The 19,295-nt window shown below is 39.7% G+C and overlaps 1 long non-coding RNA gene across 1 annotated transcript; it reads right to left on the bottom strand.

The window, feature by feature from the left end:
* Positions 1–3,405: 3,405 nt before the first annotated feature.
* LOC110293865 lies at positions 3,406–12,141 on the bottom strand. Its single transcript, XR_002377874.1, has 4 exons — positions 11,999–12,141; positions 9,580–9,653; positions 6,724–6,802; positions 3,406–5,850 (listed from the first exon to the last, which is right to left on the bottom strand). It is a non-coding gene; the product is annotated as an uncharacterized LOC110293865 (long non-coding RNA).
* Positions 12,142–19,295: the final 7,154 nt, after the last annotated feature.

Raw genomic sequence — 19,295 nt, 5'->3', positions numbered from 1 at the left:
AACACATTCCTTTCTGCACTGCAGAGACACTGACTAACAATGTCCCCCAGAAGCAAATTTCTAACTAAGAGACCTGATTTTTTATCATACTTTAGTTAGACTCAAGACATACTTCTTGAGTTAGACTCAAGAAACCCCAGTTCAAATAGGGAAAATGTCAATCCAACAGTCTTCACAAACCTGTTTGTTCATGTATAAAATGGAATCTCCTGTGTCAACTAGCCATTTCTTCATGGTTATAAATACTTGAGAGAACAACTTAAAGAGTAAAACATTTCATTTTTGCTCATAGGTGTTTCCAGGTTTCAATCTCTTATCAGTTTCCCCCCATTGCTGTGGGTCTATGGTGACGTAGAACATTATGATTAAAAAAAACAAAAACAAAAACAAAAAACTATCTCATGACAACTAGGAAGCAGAGGGAAGAGCCAGTGGCCCACTTTTAACCTTGCCTCACCTTCCACGGACCTGCCACCCTCTAATAGTCTACTCAGAGTTTGAATCCTTCAATGGGTAAAAAACGTTGGTTGCATCAGCACTTCCAACATCTAATCTTCTCACACACCCATCCATGGATCTGAGTTACTGATATCTCAAACAGTCCTCAATCCAATCAACTTGATAGTCAAAATTAACTATTGCAATTTTCTGCATTACAGTGAGATCATGAACAGTTCCAGCAATTTCTAAACTATAGACAAAGTCACCAGGACCATGAATTCAAATATATTACAATTGGGAAGTAACCATGGATAAGGTGGGAAATGGTATGAGTCATGATCAGAGCCTTAGTAGTGCTCACTGAACTACAAAATGTAGATTTCAGTAGAGGATGGAATGACGTCCCAACTATTTATGCTCTTAAATGGACTCCAGATTATTCAGGCCATCCAGAGAGTGGACTGACACAGCCCATTACCTCAACTATTCTCATTTCATCGTAGTTATACTTCAAGGATTACGAGTGCTGTTATAAAACAAGATTAATGGTAAGAGCCAGTTTCACCAGAAGGTCTAAGAATAGATTTAAATTTTTGCCAATCCTACAAGTTTTTAAACATCTTTAGACTAGAGCTTGCATAAAAGAACCTTCTAAAGTGAGGATCTTCTACATCTGTATGGAGGCCATGACAGAAGGATGGAATTGTCTGGAGTTGAGCAGGAGGATAACTACATGGTAACTTTCTCTTGGAAGTCTCATGACCTCGCCTATTCTTATCATTGTCCTTGAAAAATATATCCATACAGAATCTCTCTTCTCTGGAGGTTAATCTATGTTTAGTGTATTTCTCAAAAAATGACTAGGTGGAAAACTCTCCTCATCAACGACTAGAAATATCATAGCTTTAAAAAGAAAAAGAAAGTTTATGAATCCCTTTCTGAGATTCCTTTCATGATTCACCAAGTTGGTGAACAAGGCCTGTCTATCCTGTTATCTGGAGAACCATATTCCTTCAAAATTTTCTCTCTACTGTTTTCTGGGGAACTATCCTCCACACAGTTGAGGCTGGAAAACAGAAATATCAGTTTATAAAAGTGCTTTGAGAAGGGGAAGTACCAGAAATCTAATGGTAAATTACATATTTTCAGCAAGAGGAGCAAAACTTGACCTCATTGGTTTCTGTCATAATCCACTATCCAGGACTGTTCTGTGGTCATATTTAGGCAACTGGAAAGCTGGGAGGTGTCTCTTTCCACCTGGAGAAGAGGACAGTAGGTTTTTAAAGCCACCTATTTGATTACATTTGAAATTCACATTCTGATTATGATTAAGCTCTTTGAATAGGTGTTTGATTTTCTCAACCTGAGTCCATGCTGGATGAAGAATTCTTTGGAACAATATTTTAAATGAAGATTAAGTAAATACAATCAAAATAATGAACAGAAGAGTTGGAGAAAGAGTTCAATTGGAAAAGAGCTAACTTAGCATGCCCAAGGCTCCAGGTTTGATCCCTAGTACTGCATAAAATGGGAATGGTAGTATAAGCCTGTAGTCTCAGCTCTCAAGAGGTTAGAGACTAGAAGATCAGAAATTCAAAGTCATTGTTAAGTACATAAAGAGTTTAAGACCAGAATGGGCTATGTGAGACCATGTCTCAAGAAAAACAACAAAAACAAACAAACAAGAAACAAAAGAACAAAAATATTATAAACAAAATAATTCAACTCTTGAAGGTTCCATTTATTACTTCTTCCTTCCTTGTTCCACCCATACCCTTCAAAAACTCCCAGCCACTGGGTGACTGCTGACTTGATTTTTGTCAGTACATAATGTATCACACTTCTAGATATGTAGATAGATGTAACCATACCATATGCACTGTTTTTATATAATTTGTCACAATTATCTTTATGTTAGTTCACATTGGAAAGAGAATTAGCCAGACTTGGATAATTCCTGGACTGTAAAGGACTTGCTATGAGTAATAAGGTAAGTAGAGTGTTTCTTAGGAAAATAAGGATCAGAGTTTAGAAAGCAGATCTATAGGTGGTAATGGTAAATTCACTCCAAGAGTTCTGAGGTTAACGTGTTTCTAGATGTAAAACTGGAGGCATGGAAGTATATGCTTTGGCTCATTCATTCAAAAGAAATATATTATCAAGTATTCATATTTAAGGCATGGTAGAAGACAGAGTTTTATGGTGTTAGACACAGAGTGAAATCAGTTAGATAGCTAGTTTTATTTATTCTACACAGATCTCTTCAATGCCTTGCTCACTATTCTATAAAGTAATATCATTTGTAAGCACATAATACAGTAAAGGACAATATTACATGAGAATATATATGAAACAAAGTCGAAAGAATTAACCATATAATAAATGAATCCAATTCTTGGGTAGAAGAGAAGATTTATTCCCACTGTGCCCCTCCATTTGTAGATAATGATGATGGCCTTCTTGAGGGTGCATGATCCCAACATGCATTTTGGTGGGTTAAAAGGAAAGCCATGCCACAGTCTGGCAGTCATGGTTCACACCGCAGAAGAGCTGAAATTTTTGTTCCTTTCTCTGAGAAGCTAGTGCTGAAGGCTGACACCAAATTGCTCGGTATCACTGTATCACTCTGAAGAACAGTCACATGGCTCAACTATAAGAACACTTGTCTAGATGGGAACACAATTTTCTAGGAGTAAGAGGTCCAGAAAGCCAGGCTAAGCACTACCACTTACTAGCGAGGTGACCTTGGGCAAATCACTTTTCATCTCTGTTTCTCTCTTTTTCCTGTCTGTAGAGGAGGGGACTCACTGATTCATACCAACCCTGCCATTTCTCCCAGTGGCAGCTTTTTTTTTTTTTTTTTTTTTTTTTGGGGTGGGGGGGGGGGGGGGGAAGGAGTGTACTTTTGTGTATCTCAATTTTTATGTTTTTTTTTTTATTTTTTTTTTTTTTTTTTTTTTTTTTGGTGGGGTGGAGTGGGGTGGGGTGCACATTGGACCACGAAAAGGAAGCCCTTTCTTTTTGCTGGTAAATATAGTTTGTTTACTCAGCAAGATTAAGGAACATAATAAATATTCAAGGTGCACAGTGTTTGGACTGTGACACAGTTTAACAATGCTAATCTGCCTCGTGGTAGTCTATGCTTACATCAGCTTCACGTATTTATGAAGATGTCCTTATCACCAAGTGTTGGGGTCAATTTTAAACTCACATTTTCCTTCATAGCTCTATACAGCCACCCCACTGCTGCTGGTTAGTACGCTGGGTCTTCAGCCCTTAACAGAGGTCATTCAGGCAGGCAGAGAATAAATCTCTGCATGTAGTATGAGACTGGAGACACTATTTTAGCACTACAACAGGGTAGCCCAGGTGGTATTTTATGGATCTGGATTTTCTGAGAATAGTGTAATTGCTTCCCTGTTCTTGGCTAATTTTCCTGATTTTTTTTTTCAGCTCAGCACCCTGAACAGTCATACCACCCCAAGTAAATTGGTAGGATGTGACCGTGAGATGTTCAAAATCTATCACCCTGTGTATTGGAGAAGCTGCTTTCAAACTTAAATAGGGCAGAAGATCTTTCCAGGCAGTGCAGTGAATAGGTACCACGGTGAAATGTGCCTGCACAGCAAACAGGAGGTTGCTGTTTCCCAAAGATGTGCTCAGAAAGTGAGAGGAGAGGGAAAGAGAAAGAACTCAGACAACTCTCACCACTATCTATTACTGTAAAATGCCAGAAGCAATTATGATGTCATGTGTTGTCTAAAATTGGAGCAGTGAGACAGCTTGAGATGCAGCAAGAGCTAATAAACCAAACAGAATCCACAGAGTTTTACTGCCACGTATTGTTTCTTTCCACAATTATAGGCAGCGAGAAAGGCATCTGCCACATTATACTCGATTTATTCCTCCTTTATTTTCTCTCTTCCTTCTCCTGCCTTTGTTAAAAAGAAAGTGTGTCAGGTTGAGTTGGTTGAGAATAAAGAAAAGAAATGTCTTTCTAGATAGAGCTAATGTAACTCACTGTTGCAAACCTTAAAAATATCCCCTGATTAAAATAAGCTCCCCTGGCTTGTATCTACTCCAATATTAAGCATCTAACAAAAGAAGCAAAGAATTCCATCATTAAGTAAGAGGGATAAAATAAAAAAGGGTGCTCACTATTTGGAATCCTTATGATTCTGCCTTAGAAAATCTAGCACTGGGAGCCTAAATTCTGACACATTCTCTTAATCGGGTTCCTAGTTTAAGTTGACACTTCTTGATTTCCTTGGACTGATGACATAAAGTAGGGCAAAGTCAGCACCTTATTTTTTGTTTGATTTCTTTTTCATTTCAAATAGCATTAAACAATTCCACTCTATTTGTAACCTTCAGATATGATCAATCATTTTATTTCTCTCCAGTGATAATGAGAGTTGAGTTAGAAGATTGAGAACTTTTGGAGCTGTAGTGCATGAGTTATTTTCTCTAATATCAAGTCAGCCATATTTGACAAATTGCAAAAGTAGCCAAACAAGCCATTTCTCCCAAATCAGTCTAAGAAATTTACCAAGAAAAACGTGTGTGTACCTCTGTATGTGAGTGCATGTGTATGCGTGTATATCTTGTGAATGCCTGTATGTATATGTGTGTAAGGACACTGTGTATGTATGTATGCTTGTGTGTACTACTGTCTGTATGTATGCAAATGTACCTGTGTATAGTGTGCATGATTGTGTATGTGTATGTAAATGTGAGTGTGCTAATTCTTTTTTTCCATAAATATAAAACCTTCTCATTTCACCAGTCAAAAGAAGAGTATATAAAATAATATCTGAACATATCCAATTATTTCCACAGGACGGCAATAGCCATCCAAGATCGCTATTCTCTTCTGCCTCCAAATCCTATACTTTTATCATTATCCCTCCAGCCCTGCATTTGGTGAAGAAAATCTTCATGCAGGAAGCAAATATCATGTTATTTATGTGAACCACATCTGCACACAGGTTACAGAAGCTCTCAGACCACATCTGTTGAATGTCAAGGCCGAAACCACCCAACTCCACAGGGATGTTGTTTGCTCTGCCCTTTTGGTCATCCGTAGATTGATTTTCATGTTCCAGCTAAACAAATAGTTAGTGAGGCTGAGCATTGTGCCTTGCTTCGCACTGAAGACCCAATTAGCAAACACAGTCAGGAAACAGGTCGAAAGTGAAGGTTCAGATGGGCCACTAGAGGCCAAGCAACTCTGTCTGAACAGCTTTTCAATGACCTTTGTCCTCATCACAGGTGATCGCCCATAAAAACATGTCACCAAACTCCACGGTCCAAGCCAGAGAATATAAATCATGGCTTATCCAAATATCATGTGTCATTCAGTCAAATCAAAGGGCCCCAGAAAGATCATTCCTGATAAAGAACGAAATGCTGTCAGATAACTATAGAAATATTGGTCAGAAAAGGCTCTGAGCTACAGAGGCAAATAAATATACCGTAAATATTTAGACAGCTTGGGTTAAAAGCAACTTGCACAGGATGTCTTAACTCATGACAAGGACCAGCTCTGTGAGGCTCAGTATACTGGTGGTCTTTTCTCACTAAGTGACAGAGACACCCTGTCATTAGTGGCACTATAAATTCTCATCAGATTGATAATTTTCTAAGTCTTCCTGGCACAGTTACAGGCTAATAACACATCACGGATGGCAAACTGGCTAGCTCTTTTACCCATCATACATTTGACAGATTTTAATCTTGAAGTCACCAAGGAGCTACGGGATTCGGATAATAAACTCACCAAGGATGAGAGCTGTGGGCATCTCACTCATAAAATATGTTTGTACAGATGAGGCCTGGTGTGGTTGGATAGAAGACCCCTTAGTAGAAAAGCTGCCCAAATGCAGAATTAATTAACCTCAAGTGCATCCAGCCAGCATTTTCCAGATCAGTCTTGGGCAGGTGTGGTCCAGGATCTCTGCTCAGTCATTGCAGCTGGAGTAATCACCAGGATGACTGCCTCAGTGATGGCATCTGGTAAAATTCTACCAAAGCAAGAAGCCAGGATCTTTTCTTGCCTCTAGTGACCACTATCTTCCAAATCTAACTCTTCTAAGGAACACACACACAGAGACAGAGAGACAGAGAGATACAGAGAGACAGACAGAGAGAGACAGACAGACAGAGAGGCAGAGAGGCAGAGAAACAGAGAGAGAGAGACAGAGAGAGACAGAGAGAGAAAGATGAAAATTTTAAAAGTCATTTTAGGGGTAAAGAGATGGTTCAGTGGTTAAGAACACCTACCATACACTCAAGAGTACTAGAGTTTTGTCTCAGCAGCAACATAACAACCAGATGTCCTGAAAAGTTCTTGTAGCTCCATCTACAAAAGGAAAAGAGATAGTGTTATCTTCAGGGTCTCCTGAGTCCAGTTTAGTCAAGAAAACACAAGTCCCAGGTTCAGGAAGAAAGCTTGTCTCAGTGAACTAGGCAGAATGGTGGAGGAGGTACCCCCAGCAGCCTCTTCTGGCCAGCACACCCAAACACAGGCATTTGGGTACCTCCACACATACTGAGTCATACTCACACACATAGACACAATACACACACACACACACACACACACACCACACACATAAAATAAGTAAACAAACAAACAAACAAATAGAATTTTGAAAATCAGATGAGTGGTCATACATGGAACGTGCCTTCATTAAAAGGCAAATAGTTTCCAAAAGCTGGATTAAATGCATCTATCACAAGTTCTGAGCAGTTCCAGTGGAGAAAACAAAACTACGAACAGCCAGGTTTAACGTTCACTTCTCAGAATTTAGTCCGGCAGACAGAGTAAGTGATGCATTAACGCTATGACCTAACCAATGGCCTGTGACAGATCCCTGAACCCCAGCTGGAATTTAATAGGCTGTTGATTTCAGCCCTATCTTTTTTAAAGCAGAATTTCCCTGATTTCTCACCATCAGTAATTTACATGTTCCAGGTCTCCAAATGTTCCCTCCTCCTATGCTAATGAAGTGGGCAAGATGAAGCCAAATAACCCTGTCTGTATTCTATCACAAATAACTCCTGTCTCCACATACATTAGGAACTTAGTTTACAGAGAATCACTCTGTTGCTCCCTATCTTCAAAGATAGAAAAGAGTACCATGCTTCTACTCACATGGCCTCTCTCTCATCTGAAAAGTATTCACTGCACTGCTAATAGTGGAGTGCCTGTGGTGGCTGAGATTCCAAGGGACATCCCAGCATCCTGACTGCCTGATCTCATTACCCACCCACCCCCATCTTCCAACCTGATCTTCATCACCCCCCACCCCCCTTTATCATGTCCCTCCTTCCTACCTGCACTGGAGTTACCCATCTTCTTACTCCTTTCTCTCAGCAGGGATCTGCTTGGTGTAGTGGGGCAAAATAGAAACCTATCTCCCTGATGCTTTCTCGCTCCTATTTACAGTTTCCTTATTGTGGCCCTGCCTCTGTGGAAGTCAGAAAAGCAAACTGGACTGTTGTTTGTCATTCCTAAAAGTAATTTAAATTGCTTCTGATTAACAAGAGAGGTGATCACATAAAGAGAAGTGAGAAAAGTTACCAGCCATTGATTCTTTTTAACAGGCCCCAGACCATAGTGCATGCCTCCTGGGGACAGAGTGCCGCCTTCATTGTCCTAGAAAGGGAACCGTTACCACCTCCCTGTGGTCTTGGAAAATGAAATCCCATATCTATAAAGGTTAGGGCATGGCAGGAAAGTGAAACTGGGAAACAAGTAGAACCTGGGGAGTCAGGTTATATGTAAATTTACTTCCCAAAAGAAACCTCCACCAAGAGTCATCCAGCTCACCTGCACACCCCCCCCCCATATCATATTTGGATTGCAATCAATTAAGCAATAATCTCCACTTCCAATCCTGACAACTAAAAATGGGACCAATCTTAGCTCACCCGGGGACATGAATTCAACATCAGCTGATACTCTGCTTTGTACTGCCCCTTCAGAATGGCACCGGCCAGGCAGTGGTGGCACATGCCTTTAATCCCAGCACTTGGGAGGCAGAGGCAGGCAGATTTCTGCATTTGAGGCCAGCCTGGTCTGCAGAGTGAGTTCCAGGACAGCCAGGGCTATACAGAAAAACCCTGTTTCAACGCCCCCCCCTCGCAAAAAAAAGAATGGCACCCACCGGATGCTGGGTGAAGTGGTCCTCTCCAAACCGTAAAGACCCTTTGACAACACATAAACACTACACAACTATTCATTAGAACCTGAATAGAGCACGCCATCACCATAGGAAAACTCAGCTTAAAATCATAAATGTTAAGTATATATACTATAGATGAATCTATGAACGTGTATATAATATATACATATACATGCCCACACATACATGTACTTGTGTTTGTGTATATATTTGTTTGTATGTATGTATTTATGTATGTGTATGTTCATAGGCTCATCTATAACAGATAAGAGGGCTAGGCCTCCCATATCTAAGTTTTGGGCTTCGTTGAGCCATGCTCAGTGAGCCATCCCTATTCTCATTTCCCTGTTGATGTGGCCAGGCAGCATAGGCTCTGCTGCAGTTGGAACTTCAGCCCCAACAGTAAAGGAAAAAAAAAATTAAAAAAGTCAGAGCTCAAATAGACATAAACCTAGACCACTGAGAAAATCTGGAAGACAGGTAGAATTCTTTGTAGAGGTTGTTCTTCAGAATCACAGGACAGGGCCTCCTCTTCATGAAATGACGAAATAAAGAGATTTCTACATGACACAGGACAAATATTTTTGTTGTTGTGTTTTGTTTGTTTGTTTTTGGTTGTTGTTGTTTTGTTTTTCGAGACAGGGTTTCTCTGTGTAGCCCTGGCTGTCCTGGACCTCACTCTGTAGACCAGGCTGGCCTTGAACTCAGAAATCCACCTGCCTCTGCCTCCCAAGTGCTGGGATTAAAGGCATGCACTACCACTGCCCAGCCTTGTTGATTCTATGCCAACCAGTGAGGGGCAATTAGAAACTTTAGCTGTGATCAGAAATAACCTTTAGGAAAAATAAAGGAGACACCAAGAAACTGTCAACTGGTATTAAATTATGTATTGCCTTCTTTTTAGTCACCACCACCCCCCAGCCCCCATCCAGTTAACCACTCTACTTACTACCATTGCTGGACCATTGATCCTTTTGTTGCAAACCTTCATTATAAAGCAGGCTTGCACAACTGCCCACATGACTATGTAAAATAGAGAGTAACTTCTGTTAAATTCTAGTGCTGAGGGGACAATATACTCTACCCCAGAATGAGTCCACCATTTAACTCATGCTCACTAGAAGCAGTGAGGGATGTAACCAATCTCCAGTCCTTAACACAACTGATGCTGTGTTAAAGGTGTCATTCTGACCTTACAACCCAGCACACAGGACACAAAACCTGCCAAAATGGGAGCAAAGACCAAGGCCACAGTGCAAGAAAACTCCTCATGTAAAAAGTCCCTAAATGTACTAACTTTGCTTCTTGGCTTCTGTGGCTCCATTTCTTCCTAACAAGGTGTGCTAGCCAGGATATGCTTTCTGTTCATAAAAGACCAAGAGCTATAAAGCTCAGGGTTACATGATTTGGACAAGGTCCATGTGCTGCCAGCAGCTGGCAATGAAGACTTTCTTTTTGACTTTGCAAGGGTCCATGCAGTGGTTTTTGGTAAGCTTACCTCATAACAGTTTCAAAATACTATCTTATTTTTCCAAGTATTGAAAGACAATTCTTGCAGGGAATCCGGGGGTTATGGGTTGACTTTCTAAATCTTAAAAGTATTATAGTATATAACTACCTCACAGGGCTTTTGCAGAACTAAAATAATGATTGTGAATAATTTAATGTAGCAACTACCACATACTAACTGTGTGGTAAACATTACCCAATGCTAATATTATCAGAAAAGGAAAAACTGAGTTATAAGTCAACTGTGAGAGGTTGTTTTGTTTTGTTTTGTTTTTTTAATTGAAAAAATTCCACCAACTACCCAGTCTTGTAAGGGTCAAGAAGACTTCCTGCTTCCTCCTCCCTGCCTGGATCTTCTTTGACTCAGCTTTTCTCATACAGTGGCTGGGATTCTTTATTCTATTCACCTGCCACAAATTATCATTCTACGAGAAAGCCCACTTATCTGCACTCAAACTCTGAGTTAATTTTTGGCCTATTCTTTGAAATTTTCCAGCAGGGATTTTTGCTGTCTCTATAATTATATACAAACACTCTTACAAAAATTCAACATCAGCCTGATATTGTGGTTGATAATGCCCCTTCACAGTGGTACCACTATAGCTCCAATGACAGGATGCTGGCTGAAGTGGTCCTCTCCAAACCACAAAGAGAGACCCTTTGACAACAGGTAAACACTACACAACTACTCATTAGAACCTGAATAGAGCACGCCATCACCACAGGGTAAGTCAGCTTAAAAAATCATAAATGTCAAGACATAATTAGCTTAAAGGTCAGGTTTAATTACAATTGTTGAACTGAAATATGGTAATTACTGAAATCATGTCGGAAAATTATTTTAATGGTTTGAAATGTTTTGTTGGTGCCTTTGTTTCTATGAAATGGTGGTTCTTGATGCTTGATGGAAAAAAATAAAGATAAGTGAAGGGGGTGTGCTTCCCTGCGTGGATAGGAGTGCAGAGAACAAAACGGAGGTTGATGAAAAAGATCTGTAGACCCAAACAGCTCCACAGAACAACTGGTCCATGTTTTGGTGTTATTAATCATTTTCTGATAATCATGCTCTGGATATAATTTTAATGGAGCTTACAGGGAAGCTCAATGTGGTACACTGTAGCAACAACAGGCAAGCACAGTCATCATTTGCTCTGTTGGTTTAATGGCGAAACAAATCAATAAACAAATAACTAGTGAGAAAATAACTCAATAAAGAGAAAAGGTTGTTTTACCTGTAGGATTTCTGAGATTTCTAATGGGACTATTTATTGGCTCACATACCTATTTTTCTTCTATTTATTTTTTTTAATTAATCCTCTCTCTCCTTTGGGCTTCCAAGGACTGGAAAGGTTTGAGCAATCTTTCATTTAATTTCATATTTATGTACTTTCTTGTTTTGGAATAAGCCATAATAACTTTCAGAGTTCGATTCAGCCTTAAAAAGAAAAAAAAAAACAAAATATAAATAAAAAGTTCTAAGAAATCTAAGTGATATGATGATATGTAGCAAGTTATCACTATCGCTCCAGTCCTGGTTGAAAAAAAAAAAAAAAAGCAAGACCTTGGGAGGATTTAGTCTGAATACTGATGCATTCCCAGGGGGAAGAAAGGATGCCTTATCCAGTGTAGCTCTCAGATGGAGATTAGTGCTCCTGAGGAGAACTAAAACATCAATTGCTGGAGGAAAAAAAATGTTAAAATGAGGCAGAAACCTACAGAATGTGTTTTGTCAAAATGGAGAACAAAGAGCTAAGGAAACTGCATTCCTATCTGAAACACACACTGAGGAAGACAGTTTTCGTTAAGAGGAGAGAAACGGCATGACACCAAAGCATTCAAATAGCTCCAAAAAAGCCCACCTGAGACAAGAGGCAGTGCAGAGCCTTCAGCACAGACAATGAGAGGAGAGCCAGCACTCTGCCGCTCTTCAAGGCTGAAAAAAGAAAATGACATTTAATTAAGAGTTGCCTCCCTTCCAGGTACTTATGACATTGGAATAAGCGTGGACATAAGGCACTAACGCTGACATCAACATCGTTCACCCATGAAGTCATTTTCTTAAGATTTACAGCCCACTGTAAGAGGAAAGTGAAAATTCATGACAGCTTTCCATCTGGCAAGGCATATCATTAGTATTCACACTGATAGCAGAAATGATTTAAATTTCATAATCTGAGTGAAGATGTACATCAAAATTTTCTTCTAAAATATGTCTAATAGCTCTAACTGATTTCTTTATTAGACTCTGCCTATAAGGAAAAAAACCTGTCAGATAGCAATGAAGAAGTCATCAAATGTTAATTTGGGGCTGTTCCACAGATAGAAATTCATGATATATAGTGGCAGCATTGTGGTTGAAAACCCCCCACTCAAGCGTCTCTGAAAGAGATGTAGTAAACTAACTAGAGTTCATTGCTTCTAAAATGAAAGCTGATTGCCTTGTTTGATCTGGTTACAGCAGGCATTTCCAGTCATAACGATGATTATTTATTAAATACCAATCGCTATTTTGGGGCAATGGAGGAAGGAGAAAGTGCAGCCGTTGGCATGTGTTGTTCAGGGCTGATGAATAAATCCTGTTAACAGAGAGGAAGAAATAAGTGTAAATCTCCCAGCACAGGAGGACGGCCGGGCCATCCATTTTTCTGAATTAAAGTGCACTGTCACTGCAAAATGCCCTCGTATTGTTGGAACAGGAACTGTATACGAAGATAAACCCTTGAAAGCATAGATAGAGAAATGTTTAAAACAAAAAGAATTGTGACTTGAAAACAAGCATAAGGCCTGGACTACCTTTATCCAGCAGTGAGCACCACTTTAAAAATATGCTTAATTTTAAAAGAGGTTAATACAGTCCCAGAGGTTCTTGTACAACGCTGCAGGAATAAAGAAAGGAGCAAGAGTAGCAATTCAGAGGACAGGCTGAAATTAAATTTAGCTGTAGCGCATGTTCACTCTGTGACCTTGAGCAAGCTATTTATCCTCTCTAGTATGCTACTCCCCCATCTGGAACATACCTAGCTCTATGAGGTTGTTAAGATTCAAAGTGGGAAGCTATATATGAAGCTCCCAGCACAAAGAATCTTACGTATGCAAACATTACGGGCTTTCTACAGAACTGAAAATAGAGAGGCACTTTGTGCTTCTCCTAGCCCCCACCCACCCCCATGAACTTAGCTGTAGGAATGGAAGGAAATGACAGAAAGCACTGTTAGTGTCTACCTTTGATCCAATCCCTTCTTTACCAAGGAACAGCAAATTATGCAGCTGGCTTACATGGAGGGTACCTGGTTAAATAGAGCCTTCCATAATCCTGGGTCAATAACGAAAATTGGTTTCACATTGAGCATGCATGATCCCAGAAAGTGCTATCTGCCAAATATTTCTGGTCCTCTGTCCTCTGTACACAGGTCACCCTACATTACTAGGCTTCCCTGGGTTACAATGGGATCATGTTATTAGCTATAATTAATTCATCAGGAATATGAGTAATGTTGGGATTGAAAAGCTATGGGGCCTAAGTACCATGTACATTTAAGGTCCTGGCTGCTTTCTTATCCTGAGAGAGTAGACAAAGGCCTAAGCCAGTTATCAATAGATATGGCAAATGTCAATAAGAATATGAGGTTGCAACAAACCTCTCACATTTGAAAACAGTTGATTCTCACAGCAGGCATTGAACTGTCCTGACCCACTCACCAGGCACCTTCTACAGTGATACAGATAAATGAATAAGAGACAAAGAGAAAGAAGCTCCCATCATTCCAAATATTTGTGCAACAGTGCATACACTCACTTGTACCTGAGGTAGAAAAGGTTATCAAAGTAGACCCCAGAGAAGACTTAATGCTTTAGCTGAATCATGTTCTTAAAATATTTCAGTGGCTTATCAAACCGATGGGAGGAGAGGCTATAGAAGCTATCTCTATAGAGAAAGAAGATTGAAAGGGCAGAAAGGTGGCTAAAGGTTAGTATTCTGGACCTCTTCCTGAGAGGCAAGCAAATGAGTCCTAAGATGGAGTTTGGATGTTTTCTGGCAAGACAGAAGTTTTTCCATTGTAAACCTGTGTTTTGGCAGTAAAATACAGGACCCTCTGACAATTCCCAAGTCTCAGAAATAATAGCATTGCTTAGATAATTCATAGCAATTGAATTCTCCAAGTATCGAATGACATAGAACTTGGCTGCTGAGGGCATGTGACTGACGCAGCTCTTTCTAGTCCATTCAGGAAAGCAAATCTGTGAAGTTCATACCTATAAAATGAATCACTGCCCATCATTAACATTTCAGTTCAGTTCATGTCACATACTTCCCAACCCATCCTGACACACTCACAGTTCCTAACAGTGATCTTCAGCTGTGGTTAAGAGAGCCTTCCAAGGACTTTACCAGGCATGGGCATAAAAAAATAGTGTTAAGGAAGTGAGGCCAATAAAGAAAAACAAAAAAGCAGAACCCTAAAACAATCCTGTACAATAAAAGAACTTCTAGAGGTATCACGATCCCTGATTTCAAGCTGTACTATAGAGCAGTATTAATTAAAACTGCATGGTATTGATATAAAAACCGACAGCTTGATCAATGAAGTGGAATCAAAGACACAGAAATAAACCCACATACCCTACAGACACTTGACTTTTGACAAAGAAGCCAAAATCATACAAAGGAAAAAATGAAATCATCTTCAACAAATGGTGCTTGGATATCTGTATGTAGAAGAATACAAATAAATCTATATTTATCTCCTTGCACAAAACTCAAGTCCAAGTGGATCAAAGAACTCAGTATAAAACCAGATATACTAAAACTAATAGATGAGAAAGTGGAGAATAGCTTTGAACATATTGGCACAAGAGACATCTTCCTGAACAGCACACCCATGGCCCCGGCACTAAGATCAACAATTAATAAATAGGACCTCATAAAACTAAAAAACTTCTGTAAAGCTAAGGATGCCATCAACAGGGCAAAACAGCAGCCTACACAATGGGGAAAGATCTTCACCACCAGGCCTATATCTAACCAAGAACTAATATCGAAAATAAATAAAGAACTAAAGAAATTAGATACCAACAAACCAATAACTCAATTTAAAAAAAAATGGGATACAGTGTTAAACAGATAATTCTCAACAGAGGAATCTTGAGTGGCCAAGAAGCACTGAAAGAAATGTTCAACATCCTTAGTCGTTAGGGAAATGCAAATCAAAATGACCCTGAAGTTCCATCTTACATCAGTCAGAATGGCTAAGATCAAAAAGTCAAGTGACAGCAATGCTGGTGAAGACATGGAGCAAGGGGAACACTCCTCCAGTGCTGATGTCAGTCAAATTTGTACGACTACTTTGGAAATTAAGTTGGCAGTTTCTCAGATAATTAGAAATACTTCTGCCCCAAGACACAGCAATACCACTCCCGGACATGTAGTCAAAAGATGGCCCACTATACCACAGGGTCACTTGCTCAACTATGTTCATAACTGCTTTATTCATAATATCCAGAAACTGGAAACAACATAGATGCCCCTCAATTGAAGAATGAATAAAGAAAATGTGGTACATTTGCACAATGGAATACTATTCAGCTATTAAAAACAAAGGCATCAGAAAATTTGCAGGCAAATGGAAGGAAATAGAAAATATCCCGAGTGACATAACCCAGACCCAGAAGACATGTATGGTATGTACTCACTGATAAGTGGACATTAGCCATAAAATAGAGGATAACGATGTTACAATTTACAGACGCAAAGAAACAAAGCAATAAGGAGGGCCCAAGGGAGGATGCATGAATCTCATTCAGAAGTGGAAATAAAATAGACCTTGGAGGTGGATAGAGAGAGAGAACTGAGTGGGAGAAGGGGTGAGGAAGTGAAGTTGGATGAGGATCAGCAGTTGAGAGAAAGAGGATGGAGAGGGCTGAAAGACAGAACAGAAATTGGTGGCAGGCATCTTTTGGACTAGCTGGAGACCTGGGACAGAGGAGGCTCCTGGAAGTCTATAGAGTTGACCCTAGCTGAGACTCCTACCAGCAGTGGATATGGAGACTAAAGTGATTGCTCCTGTAGCCAGTGGGACTTCCAGTGGAGGGAAGGGTATAGGTTTATGTTTTTCAAAACCTACTTTAATAAGTGTACTTTAATGTTTTAACCATCCTTCTAGCCTACTACCACCAGAGATACTGGAAAGGAAAGGTTAATAGGGCAATAGAGGATGTAGACATGTTTAGAAATAGTTCTTCGGAGGAGAATGCAATCTGCATTGTCAGGATATCAGCAATCCAGCTCACAGGAATCAGCAGCAGTAGCTTTATCCATTGCTAACACCATTCATGAATGAGCAATGGCAGTTCAATTCAGAAGAAACCACAAGGCTCTGCCAATCGGTCAAAGTCCAGGGAAGCAGCAAAAAGCACTGGGAATATCACAAAAAAATCTTTAGTGTGTTTCTCTCATAGCAAATGATGTTTAGGAAAGAAGTGGCAAGGCGAGCCAATACCATACAGCATTATCCACTGTATGTTTGGTTATATTTATCCCCTTCCCAAACATCACACATGTTCTCTCAAGCATCTGCTCTAGGAAAACATCCCATGCCCTTTTACTAGGCAGCTTTCAGAAAAACACCACATGTCTATTCTCAGTAAAACATCCACCCACATGTCTGCTTCAACAAAAACATCCTCTCATAAGACAGTTTCCAGAAAAACTTCACATGACACAATTGTGTCTCCAAAGAAACCAGAAATCTCCACTTCAGAGGGGGACATTAATCCACCCACAAAACTTTCAACACAAAATTTGTCCTGGCAAAAAATGCACAGAGATCGAGGGACAAGCCAACCAATAACTGGCTCAACGTGAGAACCATCCCATGGGAAAGATACAGACCCTGACACTATTAATGGTACTCCCCTATGCTTGGAGACAGGAGTGTAGTATAACTGTCTTCTGAGAGGCTTCATCCAGCAGCAGGTGGAGGCAGATACAGAGACCCAAAGACAACAGAAACAGAGAGAAATGGTAAGTTTGTTGTGCCTTGCCTATCATCTGTAAAACTTATTTAACTAGTTGGGTAACCAGTTTGCTAAGATGTTATAGGCACTCAATAAACAACTGCTGAATACATTAAAAATCTGATTTTAAAAATCTCATTAAAAAACCCCAAAAATTTGTAGACAAAGCCACCCACAAATATATTTTAGGATAAGTAAAGATCCATCAATCACAACTTTTTCCAAAAAGTGTTTTCCTTGTTACTGTTATCCCAAAACCTTAAGGCATAAATGGAAATACTTAGAACAATACACCTACCACCTCCCCTTTGCTTTCTGAGCCTTCTGCAATTATTTTAAATAATCCAGTATATGTTCTAGAGTTGACCACAGGTACATCGTGACTGCTACCTTCAGAAGAAAGTGGTCCAGAAGAGACATGACACATGGTCCTTGTTTCTCAGGCTTAGCAAGACACAGTGTGGGTTTGAAAGTCATCAAACAGTGGAGGAGGGGAAAGAAAAGCCCACACTTTCTTTTCTTTTTAAATTACACTGACTTGGCACTCTTTCTGAGGAAAGGTAGTGCATATGAGGCCAGTGTATGTTGATTGATATGTCAGGTTCTCAAGAGAAAAATACTGAGGGAGTTGAGAAAGGACAGCAAAGACAGAATAAGAAGGTTGGCCTCTGAAAGAAAAATCATGAACTTGTCCACTTGGCTTTTCCAAAATACAATCTACAAGGATGCCTCCTACAGATATTTTCCAAGAAGCTATGAGATGTACCATTGACTACATAGCAAATTGTACAACATACAGTCTCACTCTCACAATTAATTTATCGAATGTTCAGAGAAGCGCTGTTTCCCTACCAGTAAACAGACTAGAACAACCCAACAATCATACAGAGTGCTTATTAGAAATTTAATATGTTCAAAATAACATTCTAGGAACATTGTGTACATATATATGGTCTAAGGTAAATAATAAATAAATAAATAAATAAATAAATAAGCAAGTTTAAAGGCATTCCCTTCCTTTTATTTCACTTTATTCATATTATCTTACTTTTATTTTTCACTTATATTGCTTCATATTATTTTATTTTTAGGCCCACGGGAAACATGACAAAAAACAAGCATCAGGAATATCCCTAAGGAATATGGGCTAATTCCATGTAGGAAACAAATGATGGAATTCCTATTGTCTGTCTGGTTCCAAAACAAACATACTAAGCACTATGTCATATAGAAGTTCCCAACTCTCCTTGCTGAAATTACAAGCAGCAATTTTAACTCAGTGGGGCTTCATAAAGAGCACATTCCCCCAGGTGTCACAGTAACACTTCTGTTTAGGGACATAAAACTGACAAGGTTCTGACAACGAACTCCACTCAGACTGTCCCTGTTTAACAGCTACCAGTGTCTTGCTATGTGCTAGCTGACAGAGCATGTAAAGGACTTTATGAGGTCTTTATTGACCTGTTAATGTCAATCTGAACACTAATGGTGCTAGTACAGTATCCTCAGTGCAACTGCGGAAACCTGAATCCAGTGGCAGTCACCTGGACTAACTCAGAAATGTAGTTAACCTGGGGTGGCTGCCATCAGACAAATGAGGGTTTGGCTGGTTCATCTTCCTAGGGCAACAACACAGATTTAGCAGGGCTCTAAGGAATGATGTTCCCCTTTTCAAGAAGCAGACAAGAGTGCTTGAAATTACAAGTTGAATGTGTGACACATCAGGGAAGACACAGGCCCTTCTTCAAATGTGCTTTCTCAATACCTGCTACTTTAAACTGAGAGGAAGAGAAAGTCTAGCAAGATTATTTGGGAGAATGAAAAATGTTGCAGCGTTATGAGTCCTACTCCAGTGGTAAATAACCAAGCTTTTATTGGATGGATGTAATTAGAAACAGCTTGGGTACAGCTGTTTCCGTCCTTCTGGCTTCCAACTGTTACTGGACCATTCTGCAGCCATTGGCAATAACAACCATCAGTTCCACTGCGGTGCACCCAGCTGACCTCTTTCTCTGAGAGGATGGGCCTGACTATGAAGATGGCTCAAAAGTCCAAAATGACACCCCAAATATCAAAGTAACGTTAATGTGTAAACTTTTAGGGACACCCCCTCCTTAGATGCTGCCTAACAATTAGTAAGTG

This window comes from Mus caroli, chromosome 5 (assembly GCF_900094665.2).
Source record: "Mus caroli chromosome 5, CAROLI_EIJ_v1.1, whole genome shotgun sequence".
In the NCBI taxonomy this organism is placed as follows: Eukaryota; Metazoa; Chordata; class Mammalia; order Rodentia; family Muridae; genus Mus; species Mus caroli.
The sequence above is the reverse complement of the archived record's forward strand: the minus strand, read 5'-3'. Positions and strand labels throughout refer to the sequence as shown.